The 14,903-nt window shown below is 41.2% G+C and overlaps 1 pseudogene; it reads left to right on the top strand.

Annotated features, from left to right (window-relative positions):
• Positions 1–349: 349 nt before the first annotated feature.
• Positions 350–5,225, top strand: LOC122742159 (annotated as a pseudogene).
• Positions 5,226–14,903: the final 9,678 nt, after the last annotated feature.

The following is a 14,903-nucleotide window of genomic DNA, read 5'->3' as shown; positions in this document are numbered from 1 at the left end:
GTTGCCTATCACTTACTTTCCTCATCTGTAAAATGGCAGGGAGGGGATATCATTCGACAAATATTTCCCCTAAGGAAAAAAAATTTTTAACTGCATTTCAAGTCTATTACAAGTAATTTGGGTATATGGTATGTCCCCTGGGGCTACTAAATGTGTGTGCCATCTCTCAGCAATCCATGAATATGTATTCCAAGACTTGTTCAACAGAAGAGTTGGTAATTATGTACCTGGATGATATTTAAACTACTCCCTAAGTGATATTTTGCAATAGTCATTTAGTTGTGATGAAATGAAGATGAACTCAGTAAGTGTCAACAGGAAAACATGGCAGCTAAGAAGGAAAAAAACACTAGCTGGATTTCAGATACATTAGGACAGAGTTTCTTAAACTATTTCCACTCACAACCCTTTTTTGCCAGAGAAATTTTGACGCATCCTGGGGGATATAGGTATATAAAATAGGTACATATAATCTTTTACTGTTGCCAAATCTTTCACAACCCCCACATTCAGTTACATGACCCCCCCCCAGTTTATAAAGCTTTACATTAGAAGATATAAAGTCCAGAACAAAGGAGGTAAGCATCCCACTGTGCTCTGTCATGATCAAACTAGAAATGGAGTATTATATTCAGTTCTGAGTGCCACCATTTAGGAAGAACCTAAGCACACCCAAAAGAGGACAGCTGGAGTGATGAGATAACTAGAGTCTGTGTCTCACAAAGATCAATTACAAGAACTTGGACTGTTAAGCCTAAAGAAGCTAAGACATGAGAGCTATTCCCAGATAGGTGCCAAGTGAGTTGGCATGTGGAAAAGGAGTTAGATTTGTTCTCCTTAGGTAGAATTATGACTAATGGGTAAAAGTTGAAGATTGGCAGGGGGGAAATTCCTAACAATTAGGGTTATTCAAAAGTGGAATGGGTGGAATTGGAGAGGGTGAGTTTCCCATCAGGGGAAGTTTTCAGATGGAGGCTGGGTTGTCAAGGATGTTGTAAAGAATATTCCTGTTCATGTCCAGGTTAGACTAGACAACCTCTGAGGTTCCTATCTACTCTGAGATTTTGTGATTCCTTTAGTGTGTGTGGCGGGGGAGGCGGGGGTCAAACTTCATCTCCTTTGAAAACAAAGGACTTTTTCCATTTCCAGGTTTTCCATGTTTACTTCACCATAAGGTAGTCTACTTTTGGAAAGTTTTGATCAAAAGCATCTTTGATGAGGCTATTTAAAGAGGGAAATTGGGTTTTTACAAGCAATATTCAACAATGGATCACATCTTAACCATTCCACAACTAACAGAAAGATGAAGAGAATATGAAGTTCCACTGTATATATTGTTGATCAAATGATTTTTATCTGATTCTATAAACAAATGCTGCCTTACAGGCTCTTTTATAAGATGTCTCCAGCCATACATCAAAGTCATTCAAGATTCCTCAAGAGATAAATAACAACAGAAATAGTCTTGTTCAACAATCCTCTCATGCTAAGCATCAGACAAGGCATAGAACAAGGAGACAGATTGCTCCCCAAAGATGTCCACCATTATGATGGAGGAAATACAGCCAAGAGTCCAGGTTGAAGGGGAATTCTCCACATATAGTGAGATTCTCCAGATGTGTCTATTTAGAGAGACACACCGAGCCCTGGAACTTTGTATGGTCTCCTGGAAGAAATGTGTAATTACTCATAGGATTTTGGTCTAGCCATCCATACAGGAAAGACCAAGTGGACAAAGAGTTAAACAGTTAGTAAATATTTATTAAGCCCCCCTACTATGTACAAGCACTGTACCTGGATACCAAAAATAGTAGAAAGACAGTCCCTGCCCTCAAGGAGTTTACAAAGTAATTGCAAAGACAACAACCAAAAAAAAATGTACAAACTATACAACAGAATAAATAGGTTGAAAATAATAGAGGAAAGACTATAATTAAGAGGAGTTGGGGCCAGGAGGGAAGAGTTTCTATTTTCCAAATTACATCATCCCTTTGGTTAGACAACCTGAAGAGTGTACCCATTAGCATGTACACCTAGGACTGACAGCTAGACAATGAGTTGAGCCTGGAGTTTAACAGGAAGAAGAGAACAGATTGGATTGTCTTTGGGAAACTATAAAGCTCCTTTAATGATCCCCATGTATCCCATGAAAACAAAAGCCTATCTTTTCATATCAAGTATGATTGCTGTATGGCAGCAAGACATTGACCAAAAAATTAAAAATGAATGTCACATAGAAAGTAATGCAGAAGCACCTTGCAGATATAAATAGGATGCAATATACAACCAAAAAGGAACTAAAAAACAAGATTTCATCAAGGAATTATATGATAAAGAAAGATAGGTTGATCTCATGGTGAGAATGAGGACAGATGACCTCCATTTGTCCCCAAGAATATTCCATTTGTCCCCTAATGTTGTTAAGAGAAAATGAGGAAGACCACCAGCAAATTGGTTGGAGAGGTTGCAATTTGCATCATTAGCAGGGACTACTTCCTTATACGTGATAACCCAAATCCATTTGAGTAGTTTGAGTATGAAGAACTTTACAAAATCCTCTAAACTAAGTCAATACAGATCTTGATAATCAGCTATTTTAATGGAAAGGTGAGAAAAGCAAAACAGAAACTTTGGAAAAATGTGGTTTGGGAAACAAAAAATGAAAGAGAACCAAATTTTCATGGAGTATTCAAAAGTCCCACATGTATATTATGATACTTTCTTTAAAAAATAAAAGATGCAGATAATCTTAGACATGATTAGTTCTGAACAATATCACACAAAATGAGAATCTGACTATAATTTAACAGACAGAAAATGCCTGGTCACCAATCAAGGAGTCATTTTAGAATCAGCCTGTTCATAATCAAACCATTGTTTAGTTAGAACAATGGTCAAGATTAATACCAAATTAGGAGAAAGGCTAAAGCTGAAAGCAACGGCAAATCTAGCATCCCCCCACCAATTTTTTAACAAGCTGGCAACTGTGTAAAAATGCTGCTACTAGGTCTGTATCCCAAAGAGATCATAAGAAGGAGAAAAGGAATCACGGGTACAAAAATATTTATAGCTGTTCTTTTTGCGGTGGCAAGGAATTGGAAATTGAGGGGATGCATATCAATTGGGTAATGGCTGAGCAAGTTGTGGTAATGGAATACTATTGTGCTATAAGAAATTATGAGCAAGCAGATTTCAGAAAAACCTAGAAAGTCTTAAGTGGACTGATTCTGAGTGAGCAGAACCAGGAGAACATTGCACACAGTAACAGCAACATTGTGTGATGATCAACTGTGATAGACTTAGCTCTTCTCAGCAATACAATGATCCAAGACAATTCCAAAAGACTCATGATGGAAAATGCTCTCCACATCCAGAGAAAGGATTATGAAATCTGAATGTAGATGGAGGCATACTATTTTCACTTTTTGGGGGGTTTTTTTGTTTTTTCTTTCCCGTTTGTTCTGATTTTTCTTTTACAACAACATGACTAATGTGGAAATATGTTTAACATGATTATACTGTATAGCCTATATCAGATTTCTTGCTGTCTTGGGGAAAGGGGAGGGAAGGAAAGGAGGGAGAAAAATTTGGAACTCAAAACATTACAAAAATGAATGTTGAGGGGCAGCTAGGTGGTACACTGGATAAAGCACTGGCCCTGGATTCAGGAGGACCTGAGTTCAAATCCAGTCTCAGACACTTAACACTTACTAGTTGTGTGACCCTGGGCAAGTCACTTAACCCCAACTGCCCCGCAAAAAAAAAGAAAAAAAGAAAACTGAATGTTGAAAACTATCTTTACATGTAATTGGGAAAAACTAAAATACCATTAAGTGAAAAAAGTGACACTCAACCTCAACCATACTTGAAGTCAAGTGAATTTGCTGGACAAAAAAATCAGCATGCTAAGTACTTTAAAAGTTTACAAGAAGGGGCAGCTAGGTGGTGCAGTGGATAAAGCACCGGCCCTGGATTCAGTAGGATCTGAGTTCACATCTGACCTCAGACACTTAACGCTTACTAGCTGTGTGACCCTGGGCAAGTCACTTAACCCCAATTGCCTCACCAAAAACAAAAACAAACCAAAAAACAAAAAAGTTTACAAGAAGCCAATGACTTAAGACATTTTTGTCCAATGGTTATTTGTGAGGTAGCAGGCATCCCTTCTCTGGAAGATTTCAGGTGTTAGAAGAGCACTTGCCAGAAATATCCTAGCAGAGGGGAATGTTGTTTAGCTATGAATTGAATCAGGCAACCTTTGAAATTGTATGATTTTGTGTTTGCTAGGAGCAATGGTATCTCTTTTGAGGAAGCTAAGCTGGGTGAGGGAGGCTGGTCTTGGTTTCATCATTGGTTTGGCTTCATTGCTACTTGAGGCATAAAAGGCCCAGCCTATGGGTGGTTGGTGTCAGAGATCTTAGCAGAATTCCCACTGTCCTTCAAGATCACCTTTCCAATCTAGCTGACCATTGTGAAGGTGAATAAGGAGGCAGAGAAAAGTAGTGCTTTATTTTTTTCTTTCATTTTTATGGTCCACAACTATTTTGTTGCATCCTAATCTCAAACTAAAATCCCTAAACTCACCTGAATTAGTCCTGGTTCAAAATACAGTGGATTGAGAGGAAACGCAGGTCAGGCTGGTGGCAGAGAGTGAGCGAGCAAGTGTGTCTGGCTGTGGGTTGAGCTGACTTGAACATGGGGGCCTTTTAGAAGAACAAGAAGATCTTTGTGCAGAAGTGTGCCCAGTGCCACACCATTGATAAGGGGGGCAAGCACAAGACCGAACCCAATCTGAGGGGCCTCTTTGGCCGCAAGACTGGTCAGTCTCCTGGATTCTCTTACACAGATGCCAACAAAAACAAAGGTATCACCTGGGGAGATGATACATTGATGGAATACTTGGAAAACCCCAAGAAATACATCCCAGGAACAAAGATGATCTTCACCAGTATTAAGAAGAAGGCAGAGAGGCAGCTGGGTGGTGCAGTGGATAGAGCACTGGCCCTGGATTCAGGAGGACCTGAGTTCAAATTCAGCCTCAGACACTTAACACTTACTAGCTGTGTGACCCTGGGCAAGTCACTTAACCTCCATTGCCTCACCAAAACAAACAAGCAAAAAGAAGAAGAAGAAGAAGAAGAAGAAGAAGAAGAAGAAGAAGAAGAAGAAGGCAGAGAGGGCTGACTTGATAGCATACATACTTTAAGAAGGCCACCAATGAGTAATAGTTGTCTGCTGCCTTATTTATTCTAAAATAGAGGTCTCTGATGAGATTTCTTTCCTTTTCTTTTTTTACCTGTACCATAATGACCCTATTTAAATTGGTTTCATTAACCTGAGAATTTTTATCATAAATGGCTGTTTAAAAATTTTGTTCAGCAGTCCTAATAAAGGAATTATGTAGATTAATAAAAACAAAACAAAAAAACCCATTGGATTAGAAATCAGAACTAGGTTCCAGTTTCAGCTCTTCTACTAATTCTTTGTCTAAGCTTGGCTGTGTTCCTCGATTTCTCTGAGCTTCAGTTTCCCCATCTGTCAAACAGGGGATTAGGACTAGATGACCTAGAAGTACCATTCAAGATCTAACATTATTTGATTCTATGAATAATAGACAGGTTGGTCTGTCCTCGGCTGTATGAGGTCACTGTACCAGTCATCTTTGTTAACACCAAGGTGGGAGATTACTAGTCTACAGTATCAACAGAATCTTTTAGGATTCATCATCAATGGGTTGTCCCCTAGGGATGCTGTGACCAGGCAACTTGTAAAGCATTGCACAGTATCATTTTAGGGACAAGCTTCTCACCTTGCATCTGAAACCAATCCCTACCTCAAAGAGAACCGGTTTCACCTCCTGTTATTATCCACATTGGCCACTAGAGGGTTGCCAGACCCAACAAATGTTCACGGCCTCCAGTGGGTCTGTTTGTTTTCCACTTCAGACTTGAAGGGCAGTGCCCCATTATTAAGCATTTTTCAGCCACTCCGACCAACCTAGCACTAACTCTTCCTTGCGACACATCTGTCATCGGGCTCCAGAGGGTTAGCCACAGATCGATTGTTGCCTGGTTGCTTCAGAGCCTTCTCTGCAGGTCTGGTTGTTACCAAAGGCTGGCTTCTATAACAAAATGATGGCTACAGATTATACCTGAGCTCAAATGAGTTCTCTTTATGAAATGCGGGAAGATATCACATCTTGAAAACAAACATATAACTCTTCTCTCTCCACTCTCCAATTTTCTTCCAGGATAAATGCTAAAAGAGTCAGGATGTGATGTGAGGTGAGCCAAAGGTCTTGGTCCGGGTAGAGCCAATGGGGTTTGCTCCACAGTGGAAAATGTAAAGTGCCACTAATCGCACTAATATTCCTTTAAGGAAGAAAGTGGAGATGGAGTCTGGTGGTAGGGTAGAGCTGGGATGGGAGACAATCAACAAGCATTTGTGAAGCCATTACTAGGTACCAGGCACTGTAATGAGATTGATGATGGTGATGATACAAAGAAAAGCAAAAACAGTCCCTACCATCCAGGAGTTTCCATTGTAATGAGAGAGGCAGCACTATCTAGAGATAAGATAAATATATACACAGTAGATGAAAGGTTACCTCTGAGGGGAGGCACCAGAGTGAATATGGAAATGGACTTTATATAGTCATCTTGGCCTGGCAGCATTTCCTCAGAAAAAACAGGAAAGGGGGATTTACAGGACTCCTTACTTGTCTAGTTGCTTGTACTAAATGATGAAACCAGGAACTGCGCCTGAGTGAGATCAGATTTCAATAATTTGGTTTTAAGGGCTTTGGAACCTATTAGATTGGCTAATATGACAAAAAAAGGAAAATAATAAGTGTTGGAGAAGCTGTGGAAAAATTGGAACACTAATGCATTGTTGGTGGAGTTGTGAACTGATCCAGTCATTCTGGAGAGCAATTTGGAATTATACCCAAAGAGCTATGGGGTTGTTCATACCCTCTGACCCAATAATACCATTACTAGGTCTGTACCCCAAAGAGATGATAAAAAAGGGAAAAGGACCTACATGTACAAAAATATTTATAGCAGGTCTCTTTGTGGCGGCAGAGAATTGGAAATCAGGGGGATACCCATCAATTGGGGAATAACTGAATAAGTTGTGGTATATGAATGTAATGGAATACTATTGTGCTATAAGAAATGATGAACAGGCAGATTTCAGAAAAACCTGGAAAGTCTTAAGTGCACTGATGCTGAGTGAAGTGAGCAGAACCGGGAGAACATTAGCTCTTCTCAGCAATGCAATGATCCAAGACAATTCTAAAGGACTTATGATGGAAAATGCTCTCCATATCCGGAAAAAAAAACTGTGGAATGTGACTGCAGATTGAACCATACTGTTTCTACATTTTTTTCTTTTTTTGAGGTTTTCCCCTTTTTATCTGATTCTTATTTTACAACATGACTAATGCAGAAATATGTTTAATGTGATTGTACATATATAACCCATATCAGATTGCTTTCTGTCTTGGAGAGGGGGGAGGGAAGGAGAAAAATTTGGAACTCAAAATCTTATAAAAACAAATGTTGAAAACTATCTTTAGGGGGCAGCTAGGTGGCACAGTGTATAAAGCACCAGCCCTGGATTCAGGAGGACCTGAGTTCAAATCTTGCCTCAGACACTTCACACTTACTAGTTGTGTGTCCCTGGGCAAGTCACTTAACCCTCATTGCCCCACAAAAAGAAAAGAAAAGAAAAGAAAAAGAAAACTATCTTTACATGTAAAAAATTTAAAATAAAGGGCTTTGGAGGGCAGTGAGAAGATGCATTTCTAGTCTCTGCTCTGATCCTAAATCTAGGTCTCTGTTTGCTCCTTGGTAATGAGGCATTGGGCAAGGCGGTCTCTAAGGTCCCTTCCTGATCCAATAGTCTATGAGTCTATGCAATTGGTTCAATTTGTCTTTACCTTGACATAACTTCAATTTCCACAAAAATTAAATGAACCTTCTTTGAGATTTTGGCTGAATCGTCCCCTTCTATGGGGAGCTAGATGGTACAGTGGATAAGGTGATAGACCTGGTGCCAGGGAAACCTGAATTCAAATCCCACCCCAAATATGTACTAGTTCTGAAAGCCCTGACAAGCCACCTAACTTCTATCTACTTCAGTTTTCTCACCTGCCAAATGGGGATAATAATACTGTTGTGAGGATCAAATGAGAAAATATATGTAAAGCACTTAGCACAATTCCTGGAACATAGAAGGCATTTTATAAATACTTATTCTCTTCTGTAAAATGAAGGAGAGGAAGCAGATGATACCTAACATCAGCTTAACATGAGCTTCTTTGGAAAGGGAAGGTGGCTTCAAGGCCTCTTTCCAACCCCTCCCCCAAAACATCTATCTGGTCATTGCAAAAGTCACCACCTCTGGGGCAGCTAGGTGGCGCAGTGGATAGAGCACCGGCCCTGGAGTCAGGAGTACCTGAGTTCAAATCCGGCCTCAGACACTTAACACTTACTAGCTGTGTGACCCTGGGCAAGTCACTTAACCCCAATTGCCTCTCTTAAAAAAAAGCAAAAGTCACCACCTCACCCCCACCCTCTAGTAATCAGACTTCTCAGATGTCCAGTGTAAGGCATGAGGACCCTCTTGTCAGTGATGGGGTGGAAAGAGAATCTGGTTTCCAGCCTCACTCCTGCTACTGGCTGCCTGCGGGACCTTGGGCAATCACTTAACCTTTCTTGGTCTTCTTTTCCTCATCAGTACAATGAGAGATTGGATACCCTAAATTTAGGAGTTAATATCCTAGCGTTAGTTAAAATCATGATGTTACTAGACTTCTTCTAGTGAGAGAAAAGGGCAATCTGCCCAGCGGGAGCCTCACACAATCTCCAGGGTCTTTGCTGTGGGGGGCCAGTCCTTAGACTTCTCTAAGTCCTCACACTGGGCAGTGTCTTCCCCCTACCCCCATTCTCAGGTTACCTATCTTTCATCCCAGTTAAATCTCTGGGCAGGTGCCAATACTGGTTTCTCCATTTTTTTTTTGAGTGTGTGAGGCAATTGGGGTTAAGTGACTTGCCCAGGGTCACACAGCTAGTAAGTGTTAAGTGTCTGAGGCCGAATTTGAACTCAGGTACTCCTGACTCCAGGGCCGGTGCTTTATCCACTGCACCACCTAGCCGCCCCCTGGTTTCTCCACTTTTACAGTTTAGGTTCTTTCAGGGCAGGGACTCGGGATTTTTTGCCTTTTGTCTTCATATCACCAGCACTTAGCACAGTGCTCAACACATAGTTAGGGCTTCCCAAATGCTTGTTAACTGACTGACCAACTGCTACCTAGATTTACTAAGCTTGCCCTGAAGCCAGTCTGGGAATCCAGAGAAGTCTAAAAGATGCAGGGAGAGCAGACACACAAGTCTCTGCAAAACAATGAAAGAGAAACATTTTGTTTTAAGAGAATGAGGTCCATCTTTGGGGTCAGAGCATCTAAATATGAATTTGGGCTTTGCTATTTACTGCCTGTGTGACCTTGGACAAATCGTGTAACTTCTCTGGGCCTCAGTTTCCTGGTCTGAAAAAGAAAGAATGTTCAGTTAGGTCATGCTTAAGGTCCCCACGAGAATGTGGCATAGAAGATGGCGCCATCTTTAGAGTCAGGAAGATATAGGTTCAAGGTCAGCCTTGGACCAGAACTGGCTGTGCAACCCTATGCCAGTTACATCGCCTTTCGATGGCCCCAGGCAACTCTCTAGGACAGTAAATTGTATACTCAAAAAAGGAGTTTCCTACAAAGATGAACTTATAATTCTGGTGGGTGGGGGGAGAAAAAGAATCCCTTCTAGGGGTCCTAGAACCCATCAACCTAGGCCAGTCTCTAGCCCTGTTTCCCTCAGCTACAAGATAGAGAAGATACCAATACTTGTACCCCCCAGCATTGATGTGAGGTAAGCGTGATGTAAATGTGAGGGGTTCTCGACTGTTTGATTGTCCTGGGTGTGTTCTCCCACTCACCAGCCACATGCTACTTCCATAGAAGGAAGAAGACCCCTTCAGACCTATCTTGGGAATTTCATCCTAGAAAAGTGAACCTAGGAAGTTCTTCTGCTCTGAGAGAGAAGATCCGCTTCCTACTGCCCCATGACAGTCTTATCGAGGTGGAAATCTATCCTGCCCTAACTCTCTCTGACCACACTCAACTATTAGAGGAAAGATTTGAACCCAGTTCTTCTTCCCCCCAGGTCCCTGTCCATGACCTCTCTGACAGCAAGTCACAGAAGCAAAATTAGCCTTTCTAACAATTAGAGAAAGCCCAAGGTGAAATACCATGCCTGGGAGGTAGGAAGAGGAGGAGGAAGGCCCCTTCTGTGGGGGGCCAGAGGCGGGATGAGGGACACTCTTGACAAACTCATTCTTGAGGTTCTTCTTCAACCACAATTTGAATAGACAGCCCCTGAGGTGGCCTTCAGCTCCAACTGTGGAGTCCCAGGTCCTTGCTGCCTAGTGTTAATAGCTATATATGCATTAATACCCTTTTTAATGAAAAAAAGAATCTATTCCCCTAAGGACTGGCTGGGAGGAGTTAGGTCTTATGGTGGATAGGGTGCTGGATTTAGGGTCAGTATGACTTGAGGTCCTACTCTGTGGTCTTAGGCAAATCACTTAATCTCTCTTAGCCAGAGTTTCTTTATCTACAAAATGGGCATAATAATTTAAAAAATGACTATAACAATAGCATTCTCCCAGGGTTGTTATGACAATTAAATGAGATATTTACATATGAGATTGATATTGTGAGATTTATAAAGCATTTTGTAAAGCTTAAAGCACCATGAATGCTATTATCATTACTGGGATATTTGTATGATGAAACAATCCAAGATTTCTTATCTGAGTCAAAAGAGAAAGAAAAACAGGAAGGTTTGGTTGTTGTCTTATTTTTTGTTGTTAAAAATAGTCACAAACTGACTAAGAAGCTAAAGGAAAGGGCAGCTAGGTAGCACAGTGGATAAAGCACCAGCCCTGGATTCAGGAAGACCTGAGTTCAAATCCGGCCTCAGACATTTGACACTTACTAGCTTTGTGACCTTAGGCAAGTCACTTAACCCTCATTGCCCTCCGAAGAAGAAGAAGAAGAAGAAGAAGAAGAAGAAGAAGAAGAAGAAGAAGAAGAAGAAGAAGAAGATCTTATATTAGAGATATCCTCAGCCTAGTGTTTCCTGTCACCAATGCCCAGATTGAGTCTAGGCTGTTATGCCTGAATAGTAAATAGGAATGGTACATCTAATAAGGACTATAGGAATTTAGATGGAAGGAGAATGCTTCCTGTTGGAATAGTCTAGGCTGTCTTCATGGAGATGATGGCATTTGAACTGGGCCTTGGAGAACAGTTAGGATTTCAGCAGGAGGATATGGGGTGGGGAGAAATGGCTAAGCAAATGTTTCTGAGGAATAATAAATGAACTAGTTTGTCTGGAACATTAGCTTTACATAGGTTGGCAGTAAGAGATTGCCATAGTGTAGAATGAGTGGGCACCATTTCTCAGGTAGGAGCACCTTCCCCCTTTCTGCATCCCCTTTGATAGTTGTCTTTCCTCTATTAGAATATAAGTTCTTTGGGGCAGCTAGGTGGCGCAGTGGATAGAGCACTGGCCTTGGAGTCGGGAGTACCTGAGTTCAAATCCAGCCTCAAACACTTAACACTTACTAGCTGTGTGACCCTAGGCAAGTCACTTAACCCCAATTGCCTCACTAAAAAAAAAAAAAAAAAAAAAAAAGAATATAAGTTCTTTGAGAGCAAGGACTGTCTTGCTTGCTTGTATTGATATACCCAGCCCTTAGCACTGTGCCTGACACATGGTGTTTTGTCTGGGTATATTGGATGCCAAGCTAAGGAATTCAAACTTAATCCTACAGGCAGTAACCATGGGCAATAAATCTTAATAATTATAGTAAACTAAAATGAGTGCTGCACTAATAAACCAATAATGAAACATTTGAACCATCTTTTCTCACTAATGTCCTTAGTCTGTTAATGTTGCAAGCAAGTAATTACAAGATGCAAATTAATGTCTGTGTGGCACCATAGTGCATAGAACTCTGGTCCTGGCATCAGGAAGATTCATCTTCCTGAGTTCAAATCAAGCCTCAGACAATTAATGTCTGTGTGACCCTGAGCAAGTCACTTAACCCTGTTTGCCTCTGTTTCTTCAGGTATAAAAAGAGCTGGAGAAGAAAATGGTAAACCACTCCAGTATCTTTACCAAGAAAACCCCAAATGGGGTCACAAAGAGTTGGACATGACTGAAAAACAACTCAATAAGATCCTTATGATTGTATTGTTAAGGGGGGCAGCTAGGTGGTGCAGTAGAAAGAGCACTGGCCCTGGATTCAGGAGGACCTGAGTTCAAATCCAACCTCAGACACTTAACACTTACTAGCTGTGTGAACCTGGGCAAGTCACTTATCCCCAACTGCCTCACCAAAAAAAAAAAAAGAAAGAAAGAAAGTCGGATGATTGTATTGTTAATGTTCATTGCTCTGTATGAAAAATACCTGAGAAAATCAAGTAAATGACATGCCAGGAAATAGATGAAGGACTAAGGATTGAACAAAAGAACAGTCAGAGGACTTGGGTTCAAATCCTACCCTACTCTTGCCCTCAGTTTCCTGTCTTACAAAATGAAGGGTCAGGATTAAAGGTCTTTCTTGCTCTATGAAGAAAAATGTTGTTTGTCATGGAAAACTGCTGATTCTTACTGGGCTTTTTACAAGCCAACCATTGTCCAAGCAGGCCTCTCCTCAGCTATTTTGTGTAATTGAGTTTTGAGCCCAAGTGTAGGACTTTGTTTCTCTGGTTTCATCATGTTCAATGTGGCCCAGAAGTCTAACTTAATGAGATCTCTCTGTATCCTGATTCTGATCGACATATCCGCTCTCCTTCCCGGTTTTGTCATCCACAAATCTGATAAGCGTTCCATCTATGCCTTTACCTACGTCAGTAATAAAAGTATTGAATAATAAGGATAAACACATCATCCCAGTCATCACCAATCTTCGAGTCTGTTCATTTAACTACTTCAGAATCCACCTAATTGTCATTTCATCCCGTCCCATCTGCCCATCTTGGTCCTCAAGCACCTCCAAACTCACAGTTCTGCTATGGAAGGGCTCAGAGGGGTGGGGAGTGGGGGGACAGGGGTGGGGAATGACAATGGAACCCTAATCTGGAGGGATAGGGAAGGAAATGTATTTCAATCATTGACTATTCATTTCTGATTAAATATTTATCATTTCACTACTACTCGTCAGCAGTGTCTGTTAATCTGCTGAGCTACTGAATACCTGGACCTAAGTTATCTTTCAAGGGTCACTGTTTTGTAACTGGATAGGAGCAAAATCAAGCCAGAGTAGTAGATACATTCAAAAGTCTCCATGATTTCTTCTCACGTCTGAGAAGATCCATAGCCAGTTGGACTACTGGCTACATTTGTGTTAGAAAGGCCTTGGAATAAAGGATCCAGGTAGCATTTGGAAGAACTTTCACACTGCCCTTAGCTCAAGTTTTCACACAAAAACCCGAGGAAAATCTTTATATTCAGTATATTCAGTATTAGCAAATTGATAACAGGTCCCCATGTTAAAGTCCACTAGCTTTGGTGGGGGAAAGCATTCATATAGAGCCTACTATGTGCTGTGTCAAGGACTACTTTGGTTTTGTATTCATAGAGCCTGAAACATCTATAGGCATTGAACTGATCATTGATTGATCCATTCTACCTCTTTTCTACAATCCATCTCTCTCTCTGTGTGTCTCTGTCTCTGTTTCTCTCTGCCTCTCTCTGTCTCTGTCTCTCTCTGTCTCTGTCTCTCTCTGTCTCTCTCTCTGTCTGTCTCTCTGGATCTCTCTCTGTCTCTGTCTCTCTCTGTCTCTCTGTCTCTGTCTCTCTCTGTATCTCTCTGTCTCTCTCTGTATCTCTCTGTCTCTGTCTCTGTCTCTCTCTCTGTCTCTCTGTCTCTCTCTCTCTCTGTCTCTCTCTCTGTCTCTCTCTCTGTCTCTCTCTCTGTCTCTCTCTCTGTCTCTCTCTCTCTGTCTCTCTCTCTCTCTCTCTCTCCAGTAACCTCACTTAAGCTTTTGGTAAAGACAGAGAGGTTACATACCTCTAGGTTCTCTATTTAGTCTGCTCACTTCATATTGCCCCACATTCCACATATGTTTAGCTAAACTAAATTCCTGGAACACTGGACTTTAATGTGTAACAGAAGGTCTGCAGTAAGAGGACTCAGGACAGCCCTGACATCAATGATTTATTCCAAGTCCTCCTCCTGCTCTGCTCCTGGAAAGAGATTCAGACCTGGAGGCTGTGGATAAATCATATCTGACTTGGCTTCTCTTGTTCTAATACAGAGCTCTGCTGCCCAAGGGAGGAATCAGGAAATTTAGGGTGATGGTGATGATGACAATTATTATGATAGCATTTCTATTATCATTTTAAGGTTTGCAAATATTATCTCATTTGACGCTCACGACAACACTGGGAGGTAGGTACTATCATTATCCCCATTTTACAGATAAGGAAACTGAGGCAGGCCGTGATTAAGTGACTTGCCCAGGGTAACACAGCTAAGAAATATCTGAAGCCAGGTCCAAGTAGAGCACTCTATCCATTGCACCATCTTTTTTTGTTGTTGTTGTATAAATGTCATCTCCCTAAGTAGACTATAAATTCCTTACAAGGCATGGACTATATGTTACTTTTCTCTTGTTTCCCTTGCAACCCCCAGCCCAGGTTGGGCAAATAATGGAGCTCTATAAATATTTACTGATTGATGGGTTGGGTTCCCATCTATGTCCCTAGTTTCATTGGTGCCGTCGGACATGGAGGAGTAAGGCGAGATCCAGTTCCTGAAAGATGAAAAGCTTGAAG

The sequence above is a fragment of the Dromiciops gliroides genome, chromosome 2, assembly GCF_019393635.1.
Source record: "Dromiciops gliroides isolate mDroGli1 chromosome 2, mDroGli1.pri, whole genome shotgun sequence".
Lineage (NCBI taxonomy): Eukaryota > Metazoa > Chordata > Mammalia > Microbiotheria > Microbiotheriidae > Dromiciops > Dromiciops gliroides.
Note: the sequence above shows the minus strand (reverse complement) of the source record. Positions and strands in the feature narration are given on the sequence as shown.